The 17,437-nt window shown below is 46.0% G+C and overlaps 1 protein-coding gene across 2 annotated transcripts in view; it reads right to left on the minus strand.

Moving 5' to 3' along the window:
• Positions 1 to 17,437, minus strand: part of TRAPPC9 (trafficking protein particle complex subunit 9) — a 712,655-nt gene that overhangs the window by 199,928 nt on the left and 495,290 nt on the right. The gene's annotated exons all lie outside the window — the stretch shown is intronic.

Here is a 17,437-nt window from a genome sequence, read left to right on the forward strand (position 1 = left end):
TGACAGGTGAAACGTGTTACCAGATGCACAGAGACACCTCCTCAGCGGCCCTGCATCTTTGGGCATTTGAAAACAGAGTTCTCCTTGTGGGAGATCAACTCAGCCAGAAAAATCGTTTGGGAGTCCGGCTTAATATTGAAAATGCCACAACCATTGAAATAGGAATAGGACAATGTCTGTAACGATATGAAATTGACAATTAGGGATAAGAAATACATTCCTGAATTGAAACAATAAAGCAGCAGCCTCTCGCCACCCACCAGTGCCCGGCAGGTCTTTGTCTGGGAAGCTGATAAAGCTGCCCCACCTGTGTGTCAACTCAGCCGTCCCTATGCTGAAATCAGATGAGAAAACCACACACCAGTGGGTCCTTTGAAACAGTCTTTTTTTTTTTTTTTTGAGACAGAGTCTCGCTCTGTCTCCCAGAGCACAGTGGCGAGATCTCAGCTCACTGCAAGTTCTACCTCCGAGGTTTATGCCATTCTCCTGCCTCAGTCTCCAGAGTAGCTGGGATTACAGGCGCCCACCACCAAGCCCAGCTAATTTTCTGTATTTTTTAGGAGAGATGGGGTTTCACTGTGTTAGCCAGGATGGTCTCCATCTCCTGACCTCGTGATCCGCCTGCCTCGGCCCCCCAAAGGGCTAGGATTACAGGCGTGAGCCACCGCGCCCGACCAGAAACAGTCTATCTTAAATGCAATTCCTTGAGACACACAGAGATATACCTGATTAATTTTAGAAGGCCAAAGGAGAGAAATAACACAAGTGAATAAAGTGCCACGTCCTCAGCTTCAGCTCCTCCCTTCCTCCCTGCCTCTTGACAGACAGCAGGGAATGCCCACTGTTCTCCAGGCGCCAGGTACCAGGACACAAGGGCCACTCAAACATGACTTTGTCCTCAAAGAACTGGCCAGACAAGTAAGCAGGCGACTCCACCATACTTCGCTAAGGGCTATATTTGGGACATTTGCCATGGCAGCCAGAGAATGGGTGAAAGCCCAGAGTCCAAGGAAGGTCCTGGAAGAGGTAACACCTCTGCTGGACACGGCGGTCTGGGGAGGTCGAGGAGCACAGGAGCCAGGGCTCTGCGGTAAGGGGGCAACTCACAGCCAGAGGTATGGAGGGCAGGTGCCAGCACCTGAGAGGAGGCCAGGGAGTGGGGCGAGCCAGAGAGGGCAGCCCCCTGCGAGTCAGGAACCTCCAGAAGGAGGTGGTCCAGCACACTGCATGGGGCTCAAAGGACAGAGCCTCCCCAGCCAAGACCCTCAGCCCACCCCCCCAGGCCCCATTCCCAGGGCAGAATCTGCTCCCAGCCCATCCAGGTCCACAAAAGCTCCTGTTTGAAGCTGCAGGGCTGCAGGTGTGGAAAGCACCCCTGTTGCAGGGACCAGTGTGCATCCTGACAGCCCTGTGTCCCAGGCCACCCCATCGCTGGCGGCTGCATGCCTCCCCCTGGTCCTTTTGAGCAACCACTCCCACCTTCTGTGGCTCCAGAACAGCCTGGTCACATCTGATAATGGCTTATTCAGTATTGCCCAAAACAGTTGCAGTTCCTAAGTCCTAGAATTGGAAAGAAATCTCTCAGTTCAGGATGGCAACAAAAATGCCTCCAGGGCCCAGGAAGAGAGGGAGCTGGTGGAGAGGCAGGCGCGGGTCTGGTCTGCGGGAAAGGCCTGCCCCTCGGGCAGCCAGGCCGCAGCATGTGGCTCTGCCCAGCTCCAGCTCCTGATCTTTCAAGAGAACCAGAAAGGAGATTGAATCCGAAATTCCTATATTCTTACAATGACAGCTCAATTTTTTTTTTTTTTCACCCTAGGCAACCCAAATATATCTGCGAGCTAGACTGGGCCTGCTGGCCGCACATCTGGGATTCTCGTCGTTTGGTCGGAACACACCATCAGCAGGTCCCCTCACCCCCGCCTCAGAGGAGCTGCCACGGCCTCCACCTTAGACACAAGGAGCGCAGGTGTGTGACTGCCCGCAAGTCGCTCTCACCTCTGAACTGCCCTGGTGGTCAAGTTTTTCTTACTACATCTTCTCCACCATCTCTCTAGACACTGACACGAATTACTAGACAGAGAAACAGGGAAGACATCCGATACTGAAGTTTGTGTTAATTGGGGAGTTTTTGCTACGCTCTGTTTCCAACAAATATTATCATCTTCATTTTCAGTTTCATACTGTGAAAACCTCATAGTGCCAGAAGGAATGAAACGAAACATCATAATGAAATGGGGGGGTGGGATTTTGAAAAATTGAAAAGTAAATAATCCGACATACAGCTAGAGTGTATCTGCTCCCTCTTTCCAGAGGCAGGACGTGGAAAGCGGCAGCGCCAGACTCAGCAGAGTCACAAGCCTGGGCTCAAAGGTGCAGAGGGGCTGGCAGGGACACAGGGCAGGGGCCACGGTCCAGCTAGGCCAAGGGCAGCTCCACTGTTACCCACAGAACTTCCTCCAAGAAGCTATGACCAAACCAGCCAGAGGAGAGCCACAGGCACCTTAGGCCAATGTCCCTCTTCCTCCTTCCCCACCTCATGGCTGGCTGTACAGAGCTTTGGAAATCAGAAGCCCACCACAGCAAAGGTGGCTGGAACCCTAGGGAGGGACAAACTTACTCTCCCACACAGAGGGAGGCTGAGTTCCAGCAGGGCGCTGGGCCAGGGTGAAGGGGAGCTGGGGAAGCGGACAAGGCTGTGGGTGTCCCCTAGCACCCACGATAGTGAAGTGCATAAGCCGGGCACCCACAGCAGCCTATGAAGGGGGGCTGGGGTAGCACCTCCCATCACTGTCCTCAGTGGGACATACCTGGGGAAGACCTACGATTGGTTCTCTGGCAGGCCCAGAACCCCTTGGCATGGGCGAATGGCAATGCCTGTCGGGCCTCAGCGCAGACACTGCAGAACAGGGCACCAGGGCCTGGGGGAGGCATGATCAGCTCGTCTTCAGAGTGGGTGGGCATCCTCCCCGGCCCTCAGCCTTCACAGGAGGCTGCCAGGTGAGAAGGGTGCAGTCCACATGCACTATGACCAGGACCCTGGGGCTGGAGAAGCCTCACAGGGGGACAACAGAGGCCGTCAGAGCAAAAGTGGTTTGTCCACTTCCCCAGAGGGCCGGCAGCCCCTAGCCAGGAAGTGGGGCCGAGATGCTGTCCCAATGCCCAGAAGTGAGGATTCGGGGTGGAGCCTCTTACTCTAGGCAGAGGCTGTGCTCTGAGCTGCAAGGCTAGAAGAGTAGGAGTGAAAAAGGGACACAGAGGGCCCAGTATGGCAGGAGGGCAGGCCAGAGGCTGGGCAGGAGGGCAGTCAGTGCCCTCATCCTATTTAGCCTTAGCAAAGGCAGAGAGAGACTGTGCCAGGTGGTAACATCACCATCCAATTCAACAGCACAAGGAAAGGAATTTTCCAAGGCTAGTCACAGGTATCTACAACACACTGGTTTGCCCAGACAGTATGACTGTAACTGCGGCAAGCCAGTGCTCCCAAACATGACCAAATGCAAGCATTTCAGTGAAGGTCTCAGGGCAGGCCGGCCGAGCAGGAGACAGGCTGGGCAGAGGGCAAATGCCACTCCGCACCCATGGGCTCAGTCTCTGGGCCACATGGGCTCCGGGCATGGGTTTGCCACACTGTTCTGCAAATTTCTTCCTAAGGCAAATGGGATACAGTGCCAGAGCGTATCTGAAGGACCCCATGGAGAGGGTCCTGCAGACCAGTGTGCAGGAAGGACAGAGACACATGAGGATGTATGAAGAACACGGGCTCCAGAATCAAACCCATTTGGGACAGAACCCGCTCCTCCACTAAGTCACTTACCTTCTCAAGCCTTAGTGTCCTTTTCTGTGTTTTACAAATTAGAAGACTCGCCTTACTGATTTGTGAACACTGAACTGGGCTGACAGATGTGACAGCACTTTGTGGATGGTGACTCTGGACGGTAGTAACAGGGGGCGGCCACACAGCAACCTTTCTCTAGTTCTCAACGAGGGTGATGACAGCTCTGTCTGCCAAGCACGGGGGTTCTCCCTCATTCTGGCATTTTACCTTCCTAGGGTCATTTAAGGAATAGACACCCAATAGTTATTTATTGAATCCTTGGGTATTGACCCGAAAAGTGTTCTTATTTGGATCAGAAATTTGGTCATTGGTCATTTTATTTTTAAAAAATCATGAGAATCTTAAGAGCTTCTAATGGAGGCAAGATGCTAGAGACAGAACTTGAGAAAAACCATTCTCAACATACCTGAGAAAAACTATCGTTCCCAGAACTTCTTATTGGTGCTTAATAGGTGTAACAAGAGGTCCACGGTCAGATAAACTGGGGAAGCATGAAACTTGGAAGAGCAGCAAAGTTCCAGTATATCTGAGCAAGCTCCAAAGCCTCCTGCAAATAATTACTATAAATTCTGGGCACATTTTTTTTTTTAATAAGCAATCTGAAGGCACTGGCAGGAAAAGAAAAACAGACATAGTCGAGAGAACAGAGAACAGACACCAGGAAGAAGGAAAACCATGGTGCCAGGTACCCTTCCTTTATGACTTCTGGTCTGAGGACAGGCCGAGTCAGCACCACTTGGAAACGAAAGCCTGGGGAGAGACTCTGCCATTTTCCTTGGCCAAACAGTCTGAAAACAGAGTTTGGACCAACCACAGCAAGGGAAAGGGAGGGGGAGTTCAGGAAAGGAGAGGGCCGAGAGCAGGAGTCCAGAATGTTGTCCACATGATCTGCCCAGAGCTTTGGCTTACTCCTGAACCTGGTGTGCATGGAGCAGAGTCAGTGAAGTCCAGCTAAGGAGAAAAGAACAAAACTGAGATTCGAGATGTTCAAGAGGTAGAGTTTGTTTTGTTTTGTTTTAATTGAAAGAGTCTCACTCTGACACCCAGGTTGGAGTGCAGTGGTACAATGTCGGCTCACTACAATCTCTGCCACCTGGGTTCAAGCAATTCTCCTGCCTCAGCCTCCCGAGTAGCTGGGATTACTGGTTCATACAAACATGCCCAGCTAATTTTTGTGTTTTTAGTAGAGACGGGGTTTCACCATGTTGGCCAGGCTGGTCTGGAACTCCTGACCTCAGGTGATTTGCCCACCTTGGCCTCCCAGAGTGCTGGGATTGCAGGCGTGAGCCACTGTGCCCAGCCGAGGTAGAGTTTTCAGTTGCAGTCCAACAAAGATAAACACCTGCTAAATAATAATTTTTTAAATGAACTTTCTCCAAAGGACCATAACAGAATCCAGAGACTCCACACATAAGATGACAATGCTCAGGATATAATTGAAAGTTAATTGACCTAAGAAGAACCAAGAAATATGACCCATCCTTAAGAGAAAAGACACTCAATAAATTGATATCAATTTGAGGGAATACAGATGTTGCAATGAGCGGACAAATATTTTTTAAGTTATTAAAACTACACTCCAGAACATTATTGAAAATACTCTGGCAATTCAGGAAAGAATAGGAAAACTCAGCAGACAGATAAAAATTACTTTAAAAAGTGGAAAAGCTAAAACTGAGAAATAGAGTATCTTCAATAAACAATGCATTGGATAGGCTTCACAGAAGAAAGTGATGGAGGAAAGAATCAGTAGATGGAAGTCAGGTCAAAGTAAGTCATCCAATCTTAAGAAGACAGATAAATGAAACATGAACAGCTAGGGGAAAAAAAAAAAAGTTTCAGGGACCTGTGGAACAATATCAAATATTCTAACATACCTGTCCTTGGAGTCACAAGAATGAGGCCGAAAAACACATGTGTTCAAAGAAGTCATAGCCAGTATTTCCCCTAATTTGGTGAAAAACATAAATATATAATCTCAAGAACTTTGGCAAAACCCAAGCAGAATAAGGGAAAGGAACTTTCAACTGGAATTCTATATCCAATGAAAATATCCCTCAGAAATGAAAGCAAAATAAAAACATTTTAGATGAAAGAAAACTAAGAGAAATTATCAACAGAAGTCCTCCTTTACAAGAAATGCTAGAAGAAAGTTCTTTGAGCTACAGGAAATGAGTACCAGATGGAAATGAAACTTGGCTATTTAGGTAACAGTGAAGACCATCAGAAATAGTAAATACTTGGGAAAATATAAAATATTGTTTTCTTATTTATTTTAAATACATAGGACTTCTTAAAACAAAACATATAATTATCCTTGTGTGATTTATAACGTACATAGATTTAACAAATTTGACAACTATAGCTTAAAGGACAGGGCCGAGGCACAAGAACTGATGTGGTTGCAAATATTCTATATTTTATGTGAAATGACACAATAATAACTTTAAATAGACCATGAAAATTAAGGTTGTGTATTGTAATCCCAAGAGCAACCACTAAAAACATAAAGAGGTATAGGTAAAAAGCTGACAGATAAATTCATATGTGAATATATAATTCATATATAAATACATACATATATGATATATACAATTAAATAATACAAAAGACAGCAGGAAAAGGGAAACACATGAATAAAAAGTAGTGGGATCATTCAGGAAACAAGTAAGAAAATGGCAGACTTAAAGCAAATACCAATAAATACCTTAAATATTAATACATTCAATACTCTAAAAGACAGAGATTGTTACAATAGATTAAAAAAGCAAACCGGGCGTTGTGGCTCATGCCTGTAATCCCAGCACTTTGGGAGGCCAAGGTGGGCAGGTCACCTGAGGTTAGGAGTGGGAGACCAGCCTGGCCAACACGGCGAAACCCTGTCTCTACTAAAAATACAAAAAATTAGCCGGGTGTGGTGGCAGGTGCCTGTAATCCCAGCTACACAGGGGGCTGAGACAGGAGAATCACTTGAACTCAGGAAGTGGAGGTTTCAGTGAGCCAAGATCATGCCACTGCACTCCAGCCTATGCGACAGAGTGAGACTCCGTCTCAAAAAATAAATAAATAATAAACAAATAGTAAAACAAAAAAATAAAAAGGCAAAAATCAGCTGTATGCTGTCTATAAGTAAAGTACTTCAAATATGAAAACTTAGGCAGGTTTGGAGTGAACGGATTGAAAAAGGCATCCTTTGCAAATAGTATGCTTGCATTACCATACTGGAGTGGTTATATTAACATCCTATGAAACAGACTTCAAGACAAAGAGTATTACCAAAGACTCATCATTGTCCATAACGAAGCGAAGTGAATCCATTAGCAGGACATAATACTCATCAACATATGAGGATACAATCAAAGAACTTCAAAATACACGAAGCAAAAGCTGACATAATTAGAGGGAGTCAGACAATTCCACAATCATAGTTGGAGATTTTAAGATCCTGCTCTCCGCAATTGACAGCACAATTAGAAAAAAAAAAAAAAACCGTCGGTAAAGACATAAATGAACTATGAACTGAGCAACACTTGCAACTCCAGAGCTGGTGTGCAGAGAGCACTGGAGCAAACAACTTCAGATCCACGTCCTCTTCCAGCACATAAGGTGTGCTCACCAGGATGAAGCTGACGTGGGTCACAAGACAAGTCTGAATAGATTTAAAATGACTGAAGAGATACATAGTACACATTCGACTATAGTGAAGGATATATCTCCCTTGGTTGTTAGGGGAAATACACTAAGGTTTGCAATTTATTTTCAAATGCATACACAAAATATGATGGACTAAGAGATGGCTAAAAAGGTGGATATAGTAATAGATACTCAATAAAGGAAATATAGCAAAACAGTAGTGGTAAAATCACTGGTGTACCCACCACCTAGATTTAACTTTGCTGTATGTTTAAAAATCTTTACAATTAAAAACATATCTAAAAATCAACTCATTTTCTGAAATGGAAGACTTCTCAAAATCCTTAAGATACAAATGTGTGTGGAAATCCCCAAGAGGGGTAGGTGGATATGAGGAATTTTCCAACTGATCTGTCCCAAGAACCAACCCCACCCCTTTTAAGGAAGATCTCAAAGAAATCGAGGCTCAAAGACCCTCCTGGTGTGGTCGAATAGGCCCTAGCAGGCTTTGTGCCAGGCAGACCTGATCTTTATTCTAATTTCACTGATTCCTCACTGTGGAAGTACTTCATCCTTCTGAGTCTCACTTTTATCATCTGTTAAATGGGGCTAAAAACTGTGTGCACTCAATGGATTCTGTAAGAATGAAACATGGCCAGGTGTGTTGGAAGCCCACGTCAATGGCTAGTATATAGCAGGCGTGTGAGAATTTATAGTGACCCTCTCTCCCTCGTCCTCTGGAGTCGGGAGTGACATGCTTGGAGCTTTGCTTCTTTGCTCTTTCTCTAGCAGTGCTATTTACCATGAATGCTTATAGGGGAAAAGCAGCAGGAAAAGCAAGCATTTAGCAGGGTACGCCAGTGTCTCAAAGGCCAGATAATAAAGATGTTGGGTGGCAGCACAAGGGTAAAGAAGAGGCAAGTGAAGAGATATGAGAGAATCAGCAGGATTTTCTTCTAAAAAAAAAAAAAAAAGGCCCTGGCCAGGAGCAGTGGCTCATGCCTGTAATCCCAGCACTTTGGGAGGCCGAGGCAGGCGGATCACAAGGTCAGGAGATTGAGACCATCCTGGCTCACACAGTGAAACCCTGTCTCTGCTAAAAAATACAAAAAAAAAAAAAAAAAAAAAAAAAATTAGCCAGGTGTGGTGGCGGGCACCTGTAATCCCAGCTACTTGGGAGACTGAGGCAGGAGAATCGCTTGAACCCAGGAGGTGGAGGTTGCAGTAAGCTGAGATCACGCCACTGCACTCCAGCCTGGGCAACAGAGTAAGACTCCGTCTCAAAAAACAAAACAAAACAAAAAACCAAAAAGGGCCTTGCCTGGGAAAAGAAGGATTTTCACACCCTGTATGAGGAAATGGAGAGAGAAATGAGTTGGTAATTAAATTGCAGGGTTTCCGTGCAACTCACCTGGCAAGTCAAATAAGTAGCATGCTGCAGCAAAACAGGGTGGCATCATTCAAGAAATATTAGCATGATGGGGAACAAAGGAAATGAACTACACGCGCGCTGCTTCTTCCGCTATATTCTCACACTTCAGACACGAGTGACGGGTTCTCACCATTTTCATAAACCACCATGTACTAACCTCCATCAATACCACCAAATAGCATTTACGAAGAGATAATGTGGTTCTGTAGCCAGGGCAGGCTGCAGGAAAAGCAATGCTGCATTATTCAGCTGCCGGCAGTGAAGGACAGAGGAATGACAAATTCACCAGGACAAAGTAGGAAGAAAAACGGACCTTTGTTGTATATGCCAACATCTCCGTTGCTTTAATTGAAATAAAGCTTTGTTTTGTCCTTGTTGAAAAGTAGAATAAAGTTCTTATTCCCCTTGAAATCTTGTATAATTGAAATACAGCATGGGGTCAGGCACGGTGGCTCATGCCTGTAATCCCAGCACCTTGGGAGGCCTACGTGGATGGATCTCCTGAGGTCAGGAGTTCATGATCAGCCTGGCCAACATGGGGAAACCCTGTCTCTACTAAAAATAAAAATAAAAATAAAAAAAATAGCCGGACATGGTGGCGGGCACCTGTAATCCCAGCTACTCGGGAGGCTGAGGCAGGAGAATCGCCTGAACTTGGGAGGCGGAGGTTGCAGTGAGCTGAGATCACACCACTGCAGTCCAGTCTGGGCAATAAGAGTGAAACTCTGCCTCAGAAAAAAAAAAAAAAAATACAGCATATTAAGGGAGCCAGGAGCATGAACAGCACGGGATTTTGAGTCCAACAAACCTGGATTCTTGTCCACGTTCTTTCCACTGGCACCTGCATGACCGTGGGGACATTACTGACCCACCCCGAGCCTCAGTTTCCTCATCTGTGGAGTGCGAATCATGAACCTTGTATCACAGGGTCTTTGAGTATTAAGTTCACTCTTTCATCCAGGAACTACCTTGTGCCAGGCACTGTTTTAGATGCTAGGGAAACAGAAGAGAACAAAATAAAGAGCCCTCCTTACACTGAGTGGGGGAAGATGCTTCATAAAACACACACACACACACACACGGAGTGATGTACAGACCCTAGCATGGTCCCCATGACCCCTGCCCTGGTGTTCACATCCTCCCTTTTGCTTTTCCCAATATAATGGCTTCCCCTTGAGCAGGGAAAAGAGCATCTCAGGGAGCGGTGACAGCAAATGCCAATGCTCTAAGGCGAGAGGACATCTGGGAAGGTCAGAAGACATCAAGGAAGCCAATGTGGCTAAGACAGAGAGGCAGGCAGGAGAGACCACAAATTACCAGGCTGGCCCGATGCCCTTCTCCCCAAGTTTTGTTCATTACGGCAGCCCCTTCCTTTGGGAGGAGCTCCCCACCCCACCTCCACCTTCACCTTCAAATATAAAATTCTTACCAAGGTTTCCAATTACAGCAACAGGGTTAGGGCTAGGACCCAGGCCTCACACACAGGTGCCCCCTTTGCAGCCTTTCCCATTATCAGGGCGAGCCTGTCAACCAAGCCTGCTCACTGAGATATTAAAAAGACAGTAACAGGCTGAGCGCAGTGGCTCATACCTGTAACCCCAGAACTTTAAGAGGACGAGGTGGCGGATCACTTGAGGTCAGGAGTTTGAGACCAGCCTGGCCAACGTGGTGAAACCCTGTCTCTACTAAAAATACAAAAACTAGCCGGGCATGGTGGCAGGTGCCTGTAATCCCAGCTACTTGAGCGGCTGCGGCAGGAGAATAGCTTGAACCGGGGAGGCAGAGGTTGCCGTGAGCCGAGATTGCACCGCTGCACTCCAGCCTGGGAGACAAAGGAAGACTCCATCTCAAAAAAATAAAAATAAAAAAGACAATAACAAACTAATTAAAACAGAAATCTCTGTGAGAATGATCACAGGAGAAAAAAAAAAACAGAAGACACAAATAATAATACTAGTGAATTAGTGAAAACCTGATTTCATTACAGGTACTAAGACTGTAAAGGGTAAAAGAAAATTATGAATAATTTTTTTGCCAATAAACTTTAAAGCCTTAGACATAATACAATTGAGAAATAATTCTAAAGGAGAAAACATGTAACTCACCAAACTTGACTGAAGAAAAAGTAGAAAACATTAAACATGGCGTTACCGTATGACCCGACAATTTCATTTCTAGGATACATCCGTGGGCAATGAGAACATTTCCATATAAAAGCGCACACAAGAGCACACACAGCAGCGTCACTCATGACAGACAAAAGGGGCAGCAACGTAAGTGCCATCAATCAATAAACTGCTAAATAAAATATGCAATATCCATGTGATGGAATATCATTTACCAGTAAAAAGGAAGAAGTATTGATACATACTTTAACATGAACAGACCCTGAATACACTATATGCTGAGTAAAGGAGCCAGTCACAAAAGACCACACACAGAATTCCATTTATATGAAATGTCCAGAATAGGTAAATCCATAGATACCAAAAGTAGATCAATGGTTGCCTAGGGCTAGGGGTGGGGGGAGTGGAAACAGGGAGTAGTGGCTATAATGGGTGGGAGTTTTTGTAGCAGCATAGGTGATAATGTTCTGAAATCGATCATGGTTAACAGCTGCACAACTCTGTGAGCATCCTCAGCACCACTGAGTCATGCGCTGTAAATAGGTGCATCATAGGATATGTTAATTACATCTCAATAAAACTGTCATTCAAAAAGAAAAGAAACTGTTATTGATTATACATGTCTGATATAAATAACTCTGCCCCACCTTCGACACAGACATCTCAGCCTATACACCACATCCTACAGAACAAACGTCTATAAAATCATTCAAGGTAGCACAGCACCCCCTAGAAAGTTTTTGTTCCATGATGGCGGGGCAAGTGGCAAGTCCAGCTTCAGGTGACTGTAGGGGACGTGGGGTGTGTGGCCACAGCAGCCCAGGACAGATTGCGGGTCCACAGTCCAGGTTCTGCTTAGTCCTCTCCTATGGAATGAAGGCAACTTTCATCCTCAACGAGTTCTCATGAGGATTCAAAGTAACAATACGCAGAAATACTTTTTACTTGGAGCTCAGGCTTTTTATCACTCGCCTACGAAACGGAAGCTGAACCTGTCAGCAGGTGATGGCTGTTGATTAACAATGGTTCTCACGAATTCAAGGCTGAGGGAATTGAAGTTCAGAGCAGTTGGGGAACATGTCCAGAGTGGCATTGCTGATTTCACAATGAGTAAACCAGGGCTCAAGTCAAATCTGCTGCTGAACAGGCAGCATTAAGCAAGATAGCCAGTTGGCCGAGGCGTGACTTTCCACAGGATGAATGCTTAAGTTGCCGCTGTGAGGCATAACAGACATCATGTTGACAAGGCTGCACCAGCCAAGGGCCTTCCAAGTACTGGTGATAAAAGCAACAAACCAACCCCCCAAACCTTAGAATGCTACAGGTATGAATCAGACCTTTCCCAAATCACCGTGGGTTTCTTGACATAGTCCTAGAAATCAACAACTTAAATGCTGGTGAAAGCATTTGGCAACTGACAATTCAATCAGGGTACAAGAACAGAGAAAACGGACTGATGCAGTGGTTGCACACCAACCAGTAAGTGAGCACCAGGCTCCGAAGGCCTCTTTGGTACGCACCAAAACCCACTGGCACGCAGCAAGAGGAGGCGAGGCGCGGTGTGGGGAGGGAGCCGCGCCCCCCTTACAGCCACACAAATGAACTATAAAAGGGTGAGGTGGGTCAACTGAGGACAACGCCCTGCCAAACAGAGTGCCTTACCTGCTCACAGTTTGGAGTCAGCCAGACCCAGGCGGGCATGTCCCCACCGCCACCTCCCCACCTGTGACATAGGCCTGGTTATGTCACCTCTCTGAGTTCCACTTCTTCCTCCTAAGGAGTCGGAGAATCACCCTAACGCCTCACAGAATCGGTATGGGAAGGAAACAAGGCCTCTGCCAACACTCCTCACACAAAGCCCGGCTCCTACAGGTGCTCGATGCCTGCAGGTCCCACATTCTCTTAGAAGTGGTCACAGCTGGGTGTCCCAGTGGTTAGCACACAAGTCAGGCCAGTTGGAGCTACCCATTTTTTTTCTGTCACCTTCCTATTCAAAGAACTGAACAAAAAACCATGCCATGAGGGTTCAAGATGAGAAGAAAGGTGACAGTCACGTTCTGCTGCCCGGGGAGCAGGTGTCCTCACTGCCACCATCCTGGCCTTTGCCACTTTCCCCGGCAGAGTGCTCTTGCTTGCAGACAAAGTCCTTGGACCTCCAGCACCTCCTCTTCTGTTCATACCATTAGAATGTCAAGTCCAGAGGGCCAGAGGCACTACATGTCTGTTGCTCATTTAAGGAATAAATGCCCATTTTCCGCACAGGGCACTGAAACTTAGGAGAAGTTGTACCCCATGCTGCAGAGTTAGAGGCTGGGAGGCAGAGGCAGGCCTTTGTTCTTCTCACTATGTGATTACAGACTCCAAGCTCACTCCAACCACCTCTGAGTCTGCACCAAAGGGCACTGACAGGACAGAAAAGGGGTTCACAGAGATCATCTACAGGCCAGAGCGTGAACAGTGGTTAGCTCTTTCCAATCTAATGCAAGCGAAGAAAAACACGCTCTTGAAGCGCTTCGGGCCAAGCAGCAGGTGAATATACCTTCTCATCACTGCGGCGATGAAGCGTTATCCGGGAGGAAGGTGTTCCGGCCTCCTAAATTGCCACATTCCAATCATTCACTCATCAGGCTCACACAAACATGTGTTTTCATCAAGGACACATTTTCTCTTCTAATTTCCTTCTTTCTAAGGAGTAAGGAGTAAGGTGAAGGCAATAATCATCTCTTCAAGTTTAAAAGCTAAAGAAATACTTTACTTTCTTACCCACGACTTAAGCTGTTTCTAACTTCAGTCCAAAATGGCTGTTTTTCTTCCTTTTGCATTTTTGTGGCTAAAGCCCTGATCCACATTACTTTCAGATTTAGATTAATAGCAAATTGCATGCCAGAGACTGCACAAGGGGCTTTTGTGTCCAGAATCTCATTTAATCTTCACCATAATCACCATAATGAAAGAGGAAATCATTTTTAATTATTATTATGACAAGAAGGGTCAGGCTTACTGAGTTCAGGTGACTTGCCTGAATCAAACGGTTAAACAAGTGACAAAAGCGTGGTGTGAACGTGGGTCTGTGTGACTCCAGGCACAGTGCTTTCTATTTCACGGAACTTTTGAGGAAGACTAAAGTAGAATGCACCAAACAGGACCTGAAACGGCAACAGTGCACAGGAGCCCGGCAGCTTGGGTCACCAGAGGGCTCTCCCCAGGGGCAGTGAACAAAAGCCTGGGCAAAGAGGGTACCAAGAAAAGGGAACAAGAGGATAGAAAAAAGACTGAGAGGCGAAGATCCTAGGATGCCTATGTCTGAGAACAAGATACCGCAAGACCAGGCACGTCACCAGAGGATGGCGCCGAGGGGTGCCGGTGGGGCACCTGGAAAGCAGCTATGGCAGTCGCCTCGCACTGCCAGGGTGGTGGCGGCAGTGACAGCGTTGATGCTGTTCTCTACCGAGCACTTCCTCTGCACCAGGCACTGTGCTAAGCACATCACATCCATTCTCTAATCAGATTCTATAACAACCCAAAGCAGCACATTCTATTATTAACACACTTTACAGATGTGGAAAGTGAAGGTAAAGAGGTCAGCTAACTTTCCAAGACCCCACAGCTTGTCAGGAGCAGAGCTGGACTTGAATCCGAGTAGTCTGACTCTAGACACCAAGCCTGAGACGCAGGCCAAACTGCCTGCCAGAGGAATTAAGAGGATGGCAGTTTTGAGTGCCCTGGATTCGGAGGCAGAGGACATGATGGAACAATCGATTATCTACATGCAAAAACACCCACTTCGATCCACCTTGCACTATCCACAACAATTAACAAAACGGATCATTTTAAGATACATAAAACCTACAACTATAAAACATGTAAAAGTAGGCCAGGAGTGGCGGCTCATGCCTATAATCCCAGCACTTTGGGAGGCCGAGGTAGGTGGATCACTTGAGGTCAGGAGTTTGAGACCAGCCTGGTCAACATGGTGACACCCTGTCTCTACTAAAAATACAAAAATAGGCCAGGCATGACGGCGCACACCTATAATCCCAGCTACTCAGGCGGCAAAGACAAGATAATTGCTTGAACATGGGAGGCAGGGTTGCAGTGAGCTGAGATCGTACCACTACATTCCAGCCTGGGTGACAGAGCAAGACTCTGTCTCAAAAAAAACTTGTAGAAGTAAACATTAAAGGAAAAAAATTCCTAGAAAAGACATAGAAAGCATGACTCCAAACTGATAGCTGGACTTCATCAAAGTTAAAAACTTCTTTTCTGAGTGACACTTGAAAAAATAAACTAGATTGAAATTAAATACTTGCAAATCATATATCTGATTAACAGCCCGCATCTAGAACATGTAAAGATCTCAAAATGCAAGAGTGACAAAACAAACAACCCGATTTTATTTAAATAAAGGGCTTGAACACATTCTTCACCAACAAAATCTACAGATGGCAAGGAGGCATATAAAAATGCTTCATTTGATAAAAATATATCACTATATACAATGATATCTATTGATCATCAGGGAAATTCAAATTAAAGCCATAATGATATGCCACTACACATCTGTTAGAATGGCTAACATGAAAAGGACTGACCACATCCAATGCTGGAGACAATGTGGAGAACCACTGATACACTGAAGAGTGTGGACAGATCTCAAAATAATTATCCTGAATGAAAGACGCCAGACCAAAGAGGAATAGTACTACATGATCCATCCCCATATTAATAGAACTCTAGAAAGTACAAACTTACCTACAGTGACAGAGAGCAGATTGGATGGGTGGTTACCTGGGGACTGGGCCAGGGGTAGGGAGTGATGATGAGGGCACAGGGAAACTTCTGGGGATGACGAATATGCTCACTGTCCAGATTGAAGCAATGGTTTCTTGGGTGTAAACATATGCCCCAAATTATCACATTGTACACCTTCATATGTGTAGTTTTTTGTATGTCAATTATACCTCAAAAAAGCAGTTGTGATGGACTGACTGTGCCCCCCAATAATTCTTATGTGGTACCCTACCCCTCACAACCCCTTAGTGTGATGGTATGAGGAGGTAAAGCCTTTAGGAGAGAAGCATGGTTACATGCGATCATAAGGGTGGGCGGTCACGATTGGATTAGTGTCCTTATAAGAAGAGATACCAGACAGCTTGCCTCTAGACCAGAGAGAAATAAATGTATGCAGTTTAAGCCACCCACCCAGTCTGTGGTACTTTGTTACGGCAGCCCCAGCAGACTAAGCTTTTAAAAATCAATACGAGCATATTCTAAAGCATCTAAATGGCCATTTGTAAGAAGAAACTGCCATGTAATCTCAGGACCTGTGTTTGCGTCTGTGTCTTTGGCTGCTCGTGCAAGTATTATTACCTTCACTGCCACCAGCTAACAATAAGGAACAAAGGTAGAGGTGCTCCCGCCACTTGACACTCAAGTGACATCACAGCGTGGCAGAGAAGGTTTGCCCTGGTTTGAATAAAGGCCAATGTTGAGAATACAGATCCACTCCATTGTACACACAGGCGTGTTAAAATAAAAGGAGCCAGCTCTGCAGCTGTCCATATACGTTCACAATTCTACTGGCAATTTAGTTGTACCAAAATATCTCATCAAGTTAATCTGGTAATTTTATTTGTATTGGTCTTACAATTTGGCATGTATATAATTTGGAAAAGCGGTTTCACAAACATAAGTATTATAAGCATAAGGATTCTGTATTTAATTTTATGTTGACGCATATTTAATGTTTTTATTATAGTACTGGTTACAGAAATGGTAGGGATCGAGCACATTTTTTCTTGTGAAAGGGGTCGGATTTCAAAGCCTCTGCCACCAGAGGCACTAGGCAACGGCACCATCTGACCGCTCCTACCCTCACCTCCCCGTTTCTGGTAACAGCGATGAAGGAATGATCAGGGCCAGAAGGGATCCTGCAGGAGCCTCGTGTAGGCCTTGTTCATTGGGTTCTTGAGGTTCAATTCAGGAGCCTGATCATCTCCGTGTGGGGTCTTGGCATGCTGTGACACACAGCACCAGCCGCACAGGCTGGGAAAAAACCCTGGATGGCCCCAGGGGCTCCTCCGAGATGGATCCGAGAGCAAACTTGGTTTCAAGCGCCTACGTTCAGCATCAACACGTGAAGCAAATACAAACATTAAACAGCTCCTACTTATCAAAAAGGGGAAAGGCTCCAACCCCACTGCTGCAAATGCTCTAAGACAGGAAGGGATTTAGGCTCCCTCCCACGCAGCCAGTCCAGAAACAGGCAACGCAGGATTCCTGGAGAACTGCACAATTGGAAGGAGATGAAAAGTATCTAACTGGAAAACAACAACAACAGCAAAAGTGGGAATGTGGGACAGGCCTACTGGAAATAGGAAATCCACCTTTTTCAGCCGGCTATCAACCAGA

Source organism: Chlorocebus sabaeus, chromosome 8, assembly GCF_047675955.1.
Source record: "Chlorocebus sabaeus isolate Y175 chromosome 8, mChlSab1.0.hap1, whole genome shotgun sequence".
NCBI lineage: Eukaryota > Metazoa > Chordata > Mammalia > Primates > Cercopithecidae > Chlorocebus > Chlorocebus sabaeus.